The 10,000-nt window shown below is 59.2% G+C and overlaps 2 non-coding genes and 1 pseudogene across 2 annotated transcripts in view; all 3 read right to left on the bottom strand.

Annotated features, from left to right (window-relative positions):
* The window catches only part of LOC145273163 (large subunit ribosomal RNA), a 5,721-nt gene extending 3,651 nt beyond the window's left edge, over positions 1 to 2,070 (bottom strand). Inside the window, exon 1 of the ribosomal RNA XR_013866194.1 lies at positions 1 to 2,070. This exon is cut by the window's left edge and continues 3,651 nt beyond it. This is a non-coding gene — a ribosomal RNA (large subunit ribosomal RNA).
* Positions 2,071 to 2,663: 593 nt separating this feature from the next.
* Positions 2,664 to 2,821, bottom strand: LOC145273365 (5.8S ribosomal RNA). The gene has a single exon (XR_013866358.1). It is a non-coding gene; the product is annotated as a 5.8S ribosomal RNA (ribosomal RNA).
* Positions 2,822 to 3,216: 395 nt separating this feature from the next.
* LOC145273493 (small subunit ribosomal RNA) lies at positions 3,217 to 5,585 on the bottom strand (annotated as a pseudogene).
* Between the last annotated feature and the right edge of the window lie 4,415 nt (positions 5,586 to 10,000).

The raw sequence follows: 10,000 nt of genomic DNA, 5'->3' as shown, positions 1-10,000 counted from the left end.
TACTAGACGGCTCGATTGGTCTTTCGCCCCTACACCCGGTTCCGACGATCGATTTGCACGTCAGAGGCGCTTCGGACTTCCACCAGAGTTTCCTCTGGCTTCATCCCGACCGGGCGTGGATCGCCATCTTTCGGGTCCCTGGTCGCTCGCTACGCCAGAGTCGGCCGAGTCGTACTCGGAAAAAGGGGAAACCGACCCGGGGGTGATGCGCCCGCGCGCAGCGCCTAAACTCGACGACAAAATAGGACTAGTTCAAGCCGCGGGATCTCACCGATGGGCGGAAGGAGGATATGGAAGCTGGCGCCCGGCAATTCCCCTTTTTGGATGATGCGCCGGTCCCCTCTCGGGGAGGAGGGAAAAACAACCGCACGTCAGCCACGAGCCTTCCCTCTCCTATCTCTCTCGGGAAGAGAGAAAAAAGGAAAAGTTGCGGGCACCGCAGCAGCGACGGCGGAAGGCCGAAAACGCCGCGCCGGCGGGATCGGGCACGGCTCGGAGGCGGGTGAGGCGAGGAGAAGACGACGGCACGAGACCGACGACACCCCCCGACGACCCCCGGACGACTTTGCCACGACACCTCTCCCGATCGACGCCCTCCTACACGCTCTCTCGCTTTCGCTTCGCCTTCGGGGTTAGTCAGAGGTGGCCCCTACGACTCGCGAACGGCCAGGACTCCTCGGTCCGTGTTTCAAGACGGGTCGGGTGGGTTGCCGATGCACGTCGCTGACCCGGGGTGGCGGGCGGCTCGAGTAAAAAAGCGTCGCCGAGCGACCTCTCCGGAAACGGAAACGGGCGCGGGCGGGGTTGCCCCCGACAAGAACCCGAAACGTCGGCGAGGTGCGTGACGGCGAGGCCGCGCCAGTCCTATCCCGCCTCTCATCGCGCACGCGCCCGAGACGGTGGGGCGCCTAAGGAGCGACACACAGAGTGCGTCGCCCGCACGCGACTTCCGGCGGGATCAAAACGGACCGGCTCGCCACGTGTAACGGATCGTGTCAGATTTCCTCCGTTCCCGGCAGAAAGGGGCAGTTACGTTCGCGGGCCCGACGGCCGGTGGCCCCCGACTTCACAAGGTGGGAAGACGGGGGTTTTCAGGGTGATGAAACGCCTGCCGCCTACGGAAAAAAACCCGCGTGTTCGACCTGCACGCCGGGAACGGGTCGCGACGACGGACCGGAGGGGAAGTGCGTCCGGTGCCGGCCGCGCGGAGGTCGCGCCGAAGCGCCCGCGCCATGATTACGCCGAGCGATGATGAAGGGGACGGGTGCAGCGGAGTCGCGCGCGGAGGGAGCAGGAGGAAAGAAGAAGCGGCGGCGACGGATGCGGCGGGTTAGGGCCCGGCGGCAGCAGCGATCGAGAGGACGAGTCCCCTCCGTCGCAGCCAACCGACGCAGCCACCTACCGACGCCGCGGTCGTCACCACGTTTCCCTTCCCGCTATCCACGCGGCCCGTCTCCTTCGTCGGCGACGCGGGCACAAAAGCTGGAACCGCGGGGAACGAGTCCCCCGCGGACACGACGAACGACGACCTGTGCCGCGACGGCCTCTCTTTCAAGAACACACATCGAGTTTGGGCTCGAGCCTAGGCAGCACCGGACTGAGTCCCCCCGCGATCGCGGTGAGCGGTCCCACCCGTTTACCCCTGGGCGGTTTCACGTTCTCTTGAACTCTCTCTCCAAAGTTCTTTTCAACTTTCCCTCACGGTACTTGTCGACTATCGGACTCGTCCCGGTATTTAGCCTTGGATGGAGCTTACCACCCGATTTGGGCTGCGTTCCCAAGCAACCCGACTCTCGGATCGAAGGCCGTCGCTCGCCGTCCGCACCGAATGGGCCTGGCACCCGCCGCGGGCGGCCCCGATCGAGGGAACTCCGAACTATGCGAGACGAAAACGAACGGCTGCCTTCGACCCATGCGCCACACGTCCCGAAGCCTTTTACTTGCGACGGGATTCGGCGTTGGGCTTCTCCCGGTTCACTCGCCGTTACTAAGGGAATCCCGGTTGGTTTCTTTTCCTCCGCTTAGCGATATGCTTAAGTTCAGCGGGTCGTCTCGTCCGAGCCGAGGGCGGCGGTTTTTAGTAGAGTGTGGTGTTTGGAGGAGAGGAATCTCGATCGGTACCCTCCGTGTGACGACGGCTGGCCGATATAGCGCCCGTCCGACCGAAAATGAAGAAGCCAACAATTAAAAAAAAGCCTGGGTCCTCCCCATCCGACGTTGCCTACGACGCGGCCACCTTTTTACGGTGCGACGGCCGTGCTCGTCGCGCTGCTCGAGGCGTCGCTGAGAGACACCTTCATGAGGCAGAGAGCGAGACGAGCAGGCGGCGCTTACGTCGGCAGTCGGTTAGGTCGGTGCTTTTTTTTTGTTTTGTTCTCCCTTCGGCTGCTTTCGGACAGACTCCTCCTGCTCCTCCTCCACAGTGTTTCTTCACGCGGTCGAAAAGGGAAAAGACTCCGCGGTCTGCCAGCGGGAGACGAAGGAGGAGGCCGGAGAGGGTTTTAAAAAAAAAAAAGACATTGAAAGGAGTCAATTCTTTTTTTATTTTTCTTCCCCCTCGTCACTCGCTCCTGCGACGTCCCGGTTACCACCGTGCCGAGGACCGGGCGGGCACGGGGACGGCAAGATGTCGTTTCGTTAACGGAGAAAGACATGTAACGTTCCGCCTCTCGACCGGACGTGGCCCCGAGACAAGGGATCTCGGGGCCGCAATGTGCGTTCGAGGTGTCGATGTTCACTGAGTCCTGCAATTCGCATCAGTTCTCGCGGCTGGCCGCGCTCTTCATCGACGGACGAGCCGAGTGATCCCCCGTCCAGGGTTCAGCACTTGGGTTTTTTTATATTAGTTTTTGTTTATATAGATTTAGTAGTGTGCGAGGAGGTCTGTGCGAGGAGGCGTGACGGCATTGCAATGTCGCGAGTAGTTTGTTTTTAGCTAGCGGCGGTGGCACAGCGGCTGCAAAAAAACAAAAAACGATAAAGCGGCGACAAGGCAAAGAAGAAGCGGCCATCACTTGCGGTGGGCGAAAAAACAAACAGGTGGTAAGACGCGGAAGCAAGCAAGAAGAGCTGGGGCTTTAAAAACCTCCGCGTCACCACAAATCTATCTCTCGCTCCGCCTTTTATAGGTTTGTTTGCGCGCATTCGAGGCGTTGACGCCGACAGACAGAGGAGGTAGGCCGGAAAACAACAAACCAGTCTCGAACGGGAAAACGGTAATGATCCTTCCGCAGGTTCACCTACGGAAACCTTGTTACGACTTTTACTTCCTCTAAACGATCGGGTTCGGTCGTCTTCTCCAGGCATCGAACGCCGAGGCGTAGATGCACGAGTGTCGTGACGGACACGTCGCGCACTGCCCGGCGGCGTCGTCGGCCAGATCCGAGGACCTCACCGGACCGTTCGATCGGTAGTAGCGACGGGCGGTGTGTACAAAGGGCAGGGACGTGATCGACGCGGGCTGTTGACCCGCGCCTACCGGGAATTCCTCGTTCACGGGGTTGGTTACAGGCCCCGATCCCTATCACGGGAGGTGGTTCAGAGGTTTCCCAACCCTCTCGGGCCGGGGCGAAGTCCCCGCTGATACCTCCAGTGTAGCGCGCGTGCGGCCCCGGACATCTAAGGGCATCACAGACCTGTTATCGCTCCGCCTCGTGTGGCTTTCTGCCACCCGTCCCTCTAAGAAGTGCGTGAGAAAACCGACCCGGACCCGAGCGCCACGGAGGACGCCGAGCCCGCCGTAAAAATCACTGACATCGGCGCACTAGTTAGCAGGCCGGAGTCTCGTTCGTTATCGGAATCAACCAGACGGATCGCTCCACCAACTAAGAACGGCCATGCACCACCACCCACCGAATCGAGAAAGAGCTATCGATCTGTCAATCCTACCGGTGTCCGGACCGGGTGAGTTTTCCCGTGTTGAGTCAAATTAAGCCGCAGGCTCCACTCCTGGTGGTGCCCTTCCGTCAATTCCTTTAAGTTTCAGCTTTGCAACCATACTCCCCCCGGAACCGAACTCTGGTTTCCCGCAGGCTACCCGCCGGGTCATGGAAGCGAACGCCGGCGGATCGCCGGTCGGCATCGTTTACGGTCGGAACTACGACGGTATCTGATCGTCTTCGAACCTCCGACTTTCGCTCTTGATCGAGGAAAACGTGCTTGCCACACGCCATCGCTGCAGTTCGTCTTGCGACGATCCAAGAATTTCACCTCTAACGTCGCAATACGAGTGGCCCCGACCGCTCCCTTCGATCATTGCCTCGCCGTAGACGGAGACCGACAGACGTAGACGAGGCCCTCTTCCATCATTCCATGCTTATCGTATGCAAGCTTGAACAGCCCGCTCTGAGCACTCTAATTTTTTCAAAGTGAACGTACCGGCCGCCGCGGACACTCGGTTAAGAGCACCCTTGGAGGAGAAACCGCCGACCGCAACACGCGCGCAGACAAGACACGAAGCAGGGACTCGGAGCGGACCGGGGGGTTCAAAAAAAAGAGGAACGCGCGGAAAGGGAGAGGGAGAGAAGCGCGGGGGTCAGAGTGCGGGGATGCGAATGAACGCACCCAAACACACACACGTAGCACCCCCCCGTTAGACTACTCCCGGAACCGAACCGACGACCACTTGTTTTTTTTTCCCGGATCCCGATCACGACCTCCTCGTCCACCTCGCCGGCAGGACCGCGTGGCGGGTATGCTAGCGGTTGACACCGGCGGAAAGGGCCGGGAATGCGAACGGACGACCAAAGTCAACGACGGACGATGGCGCCGCCGCCCCGGGGCCGCTTGCGCGACCACGAACCCGAGTTCGGACTACGAGCTTTTTAACCGCAACAACTTTAATATACGCTACCGGAGCTGGAATTACCGCGGCTGCTGGCACCAGACTTGCCCTCCGGTTGGTCCTCGTTAACGGATTTGAAGTGTACTCATTCCGATCGCGGGGCCTCGACAGAGTCCCGCGTCGTTATTTTTCGTCACTACCTCCCCGTGCCGGGAGTGGGTAATTTGCGCGCCTGCTGCCTTCCTTGGATGTGGTAGCCGTTTCGCATGCTCCCTCTCCGGAATCGAACCCCGATTCCCCGTTACCCGTAGTAACCACGGTAGGCACTTAACCGACCGTCGACAGTTGATAGGGCGGACCCTCGAGAGACCCGTCGCCGGGCGTGAAAGCTCGTGCGATCGACCAGTGAGTTATCCAGAGTCACCAAAGCGGAGCGCGCCGCCCTATGAGCCCCGCCACCGAACGGACCCGCGAGCGGGAACGCCGACGACGGGAGGACGGAATGACGCGCATCGGTCTCAGTCTAATATGTAGCGCCGCGACCCGGAACGGCCGACGCGGGTGCCAGCGCGCGAGGCGTGGCGACGACGGCGCGCCGACCGATCGCGGCCTGTGTCACATGTATTAGCTCTAGAATTGCCACAGTTATCCATCGCCTCCGAGGAGGAATACGGTCCCGAGGATTAGGTCCGGTTCCTGAGCCATTCGCGGTTTCGCCCGTTCTAATGCGTGGCGTGAACTTACACTTGCATGGCTTAAGCTTTGAGACAAGCATATGACTACTGGCAGGATCAACCAGGTATCGTTGGAATTTGGGACTTTGTTTCGACAGAACGACAGACCGACCGACCGACCGACCGACCGACATAAGACAGACAACTACAACGACGGGCACGTGTTTATTTATTTTTCGAGGGGGTTCGCCGTCAGTAGAAGCGCGCTGCCCGCGCTGATGGCCTCTTTTTTGTTTCTCCCCTGACTTGGACCGAGACCGAGACTCAAAGAACGAAAGCGACCAACGTCGACAACAACAACGACAACGGCACCCTTGACAGCGATACATACGACAAACGACAAGCAGCACGACGGCAGTGCACACGGACATCGAGGGTCAAGGTGCAGACTGAACTCGCCGAGGTCGTCGTCATCGTGGTCGCCATCGATTCCGTCTCGTCGTCGTCGTCGTCAACGTCCACGTCACAGCCGGCCGAGAAGAGAGAACAGACGACAGCGTCGACAACAACAACATCGACAACGGCACCCTTGACAGCGATACATACGACAAACGACAAACAGCACGACGGCAGTGCACACGGACATCGGAGGTCAAGGTGCAGACTGGAATCGTCGAGGTCGTCGTCATCGTGGTCGCCATCGATGCCGTCTCGTCGTCGTCGTCGTCGTCTTCGTCGTCGTCGTCGTCGTCATCAACGTACCAACCGACCGAGACGAGAGAGCAAGCAACAACGTCGACAACAACAACGACAACGGCACCCTTGACAGCGATACATACGACAAACGACAAACAGCACGACGGCAGTGCACACGGACATCGGAGGTCAAGGTGCAGACTGAACTCGTCGAGGTCGTCGTCATCGTGGTCGCCATCGATGCCGTCTCGTCGTCGTCGTCGTCTCCGTCGTCGTCGTCGTCGTCGCCAACGTCAACGTCAACATCACAGCCGTCATCGGGGAGGAGCTGGACCAGGGCAGCGGCGGCGTAAATTTTCCCGTCACCTTCGTCGTCGCCTTCGTCGACCGACCGACCGACCGGCGTCGTGTTCGTGCTCGGAAAACCGAGGAGAGACAACGTGCACATGGCGCGTTCTCGCAAGCGGCTCCTCGGTCCGATTTTTTTGGGCGGCTTTTTCGAGCTTTTTTTTTTTTCTCACCCTTTCGTCCGTGCGACGGCGAACGTTAGGGGAAAAAAAAAAAAAAAAAAACGACAACAACGCGGCGGACCGGGCGAACAACATCGTCGACACACACGACATTGACGACTTTTCACAATCGCATCGAGATAAAAACGAACGAGTCCGATTCGAGCACCGAGTCGCGAGCGGGAGGACTGTCGGTGCAAGTATCGATCACTGACGTGAGCGCTTCGCCGGACAGAGGATGGCTCATCCGGCAGCCGTGCAAATCGACGGTATGGGAAGAACGAACAAGAAGAGCAACGACTTGATCGGCGGCTTGGGAACTGCGGACGGTGAAAACGGGTTAATCGACTGCGACCACGACTGCTCGATCGATCTTCTTTGGCGCTAACAAAGGTGGAGGTGGCGCAAGAAGGGACTAGCGCTATCACCGTCCACGTATCAGAAGATGCGGCGGCAGACGTCGACGCTTATGCGTTGTCGGACGAGAAGTCGCTGCAGCACGTGTACCGCGAGCGGGACGTCCAAGGTTTTGCCAGACGGAAAGAAATCGGGTGTCAGCGAACGTTCACACGGCTGTGAGATCGGACGCTGACAGGAGTAGGAGGCGGCAGGCAGGCGGCGGTTACGGCGGCGGCGCCTGCTGCTGCTCATCCTCCTGTTTGCTGCGGCGACTTCCAGGACGGGAGAGCATCGAACAACGTACGTATGGTTACAAGGGGATCAGGATCTACATAGTGCATCCCCCGCGGCTATTTTTGTTTGTTTGTTCGCTCGTTCGTTAATTCGTTCGTTCGTTCGTTCGTTCGTTACAATGTACGTTTTTCCGTTCGACGGCGGCAGAGAGCGGCGGCGTTTCTCCCTAATCCGGAGGATTTATCGGTCGCACAGCGATGGGTCGTTCGGCCGATCATCGAAAGATTCGCAGGTAGTGGTTGAATGGCAGAACGGCAGCAACAACAGCGGCGGCTGAGAGCGGCGAACGCTGAGGCGGAAGCAGAAGCTGCAGCAAACGTATCGGCTAAACATGGTGGACATAGATATGGCTGACGACGCGGGTACCACGACGACTATGGAACCAGGAAAAGGAGCCGTTAGTTGTTCCAACATATCGTTCGACACGTCGAGCAGCCCTAGGTCCACGGAGAAGCACACACACGTACCACGTATTATAACCTAACGACGATGAGCGGGCGCACGGTTGGCAGGAACGAAGGCGGCGGATCAAAACAAGTTGGAGCGCGGCGACAGCGATAACGGTGACAGCCCTAGGCGGCGGAGATGCCACTTTCTGACGCCTTTGCGACAAGCCCGTAGAGACGTTCCGGACCACCACGAGGCAAAGAGTCGCTGCTCCGACGAACCGACACACCAAAGTGTGCTTCCTACCGAACATGTTTTATAAAACTTTCAAACTGGAAAACCCCAGAAATGGTGTTGGTATTCGTCCAGACCCACCTCCGACACCTGAAAATGGTGGTCAAAAAAAACGTCGATTATACGAAGCGACATTTCTGGTCGGCGATTTTCCAGTTTTACGCCTACTGCCACATGGGGATGTCGGTAGGCGTCGCAAAGTGCCTTCTCGACGCCTAGGCACACCAGGACTTTGTCATTTTTTTCCCCCTCGACATTCCTGGTCCGGTCTATTCCGATTTTACACCTACCGCCATGTGGGGGTGGCAGTAGGCGTCGAAAAGTGCCTTCTCGACCGCTAGCGACACCACTACTTTATCGAGCTCTGGAGGCCCGCACACCGACCCGGGGGCCGCGGAGTCGACCCCGGGGGCCTCCTGGCGTCGCCGCCGCTCACTTGGACGCCTTCCGCAACCTGTGGTCCCGCTCGGGGCCGCCGGGAGCCTCGCCGACCTGACCGGTGTCGGTAGGCGTCTGGAAGCGCCCGGCCGACCTGGACGAGGTCCCCCTGGCCCCCGGGGGACACCCCTTAGTTGGATGGGGGTGCTGTCCCGGGCACACATGCAACCCGCGGCCGCCTACCGACAGCCCCCTTCGCTCGATCGCTACTCCTTTCCAACATATGTCGGAGAAGCCGGGCGGTTGTGAAACCCCAGAAATGGTGTTGGTATTCGTCCAGACCCACCTCCGACACCTGAAAATGGTGGTCAAAAAAAACGTCGATTATACGAAGCGACATTTCTGGTCGGCGATTTTCCAGTTTTGCGCCTACCGCCATGTGGGGGTGGCAGTAGGCGTCGAAAAGTGCCTTCTCGACCGCTAGCGACACCACTACTTTATCGAGCTCTGGAGGCCCGCACACCGACCCGGGGGCCGCGGAGTCGACCCCGGGGGCCTCCTGGCGTCGCCGCCGCTCACTTGGACGCCTTCCGCAACCTGTGGTCCCGCTCGGGGCCGCCGGGAGCCTCGCCGACCTGACCGGTGTCGGTAGGCGTCTGGAAGCGCCCGGCCGACCTGGACGAGGTCCCCCTGGCCCCCGGGGGACACCCCTTAGTTGGATGGGGGTGCTGTCCCGGGCACACATGCAACCCGCGGCCGCCTACCGACAGCCCCCTTCGCTCGATCGCTACTCCTTTCCAACATATGTCGGAGAAGCCGGGCGGTTGTGAAACCCCAGAAATGGTGTTGGTATTCGTCCAGACCCACCTCCGACACCTGAAAATGGTGGTCAAAAAAAACGTCGATTATACGAAGCGACATTTCTGGTCGGCGATTTTCCAGTTTTGCGCCTACCGCCATGTGGGGGTGGCAGTAGGCGTCGAAAAGTGCCTTCTCGACCGCTAGCGACACCACTACTTTATCGAGCTCTGGAGGCCCGCACACCGACCCGGGGGCCGCGGAGTCGACCCCGGGGGCCTCCTGGCGTCGCCGCCGCTCACTTGGACGCCTTCCGCAACCTGTGGTCCCGCTCGGGGCCGCCGGGAGCCTCGCCGACCTGACCGGTGTCGGTAGGCGTCAGTCAAACTTGCTTAAGAGGCAAAGCCTCCTCACACCTTAAGAGAGTCACAGTTAGTCCCGCCGTTTACCCGTGGTCGTCGTCGGGGGTGCCGGTCGGTGTGTTTCGGCGTGTTTCTTTCTTACTTTAGCTCGCTCCTATAAGCTAACTCAGCAGCCCTGCTAAAATCAATTTATCATTATTTTCAATCTATCGAAAATCTTAATTTATTATTATTTTCCAACTATCGAAAATCTTAATAGAGTTGGGGTTTTTTGTTTGTTTTTTTTTTTAAATTCCATTGTAACAACAGACAGCCAGCCAGCAGCATGTGGTGTCGGTAGGCGTCTGGAAGCGCTTGAGGAGGCAGAGGAGTTGGCAAGCTCGCTAAACTGCCCGCTGGTGTGGTGGTGTCGGTAGAGGCGTCTTG

Source organism: Euprymna scolopes, unplaced genomic scaffold (genome assembly GCF_053919585.1).
Source record: "Euprymna scolopes isolate OS-2025 unplaced genomic scaffold, ASM5391958v1 sca1, whole genome shotgun sequence".
Lineage (NCBI taxonomy): Eukaryota > Metazoa > Mollusca > Cephalopoda > Sepiida > Sepiolidae > Euprymna > Euprymna scolopes.
This window is presented reverse-complemented; position numbering and strand designations above follow the sequence as displayed.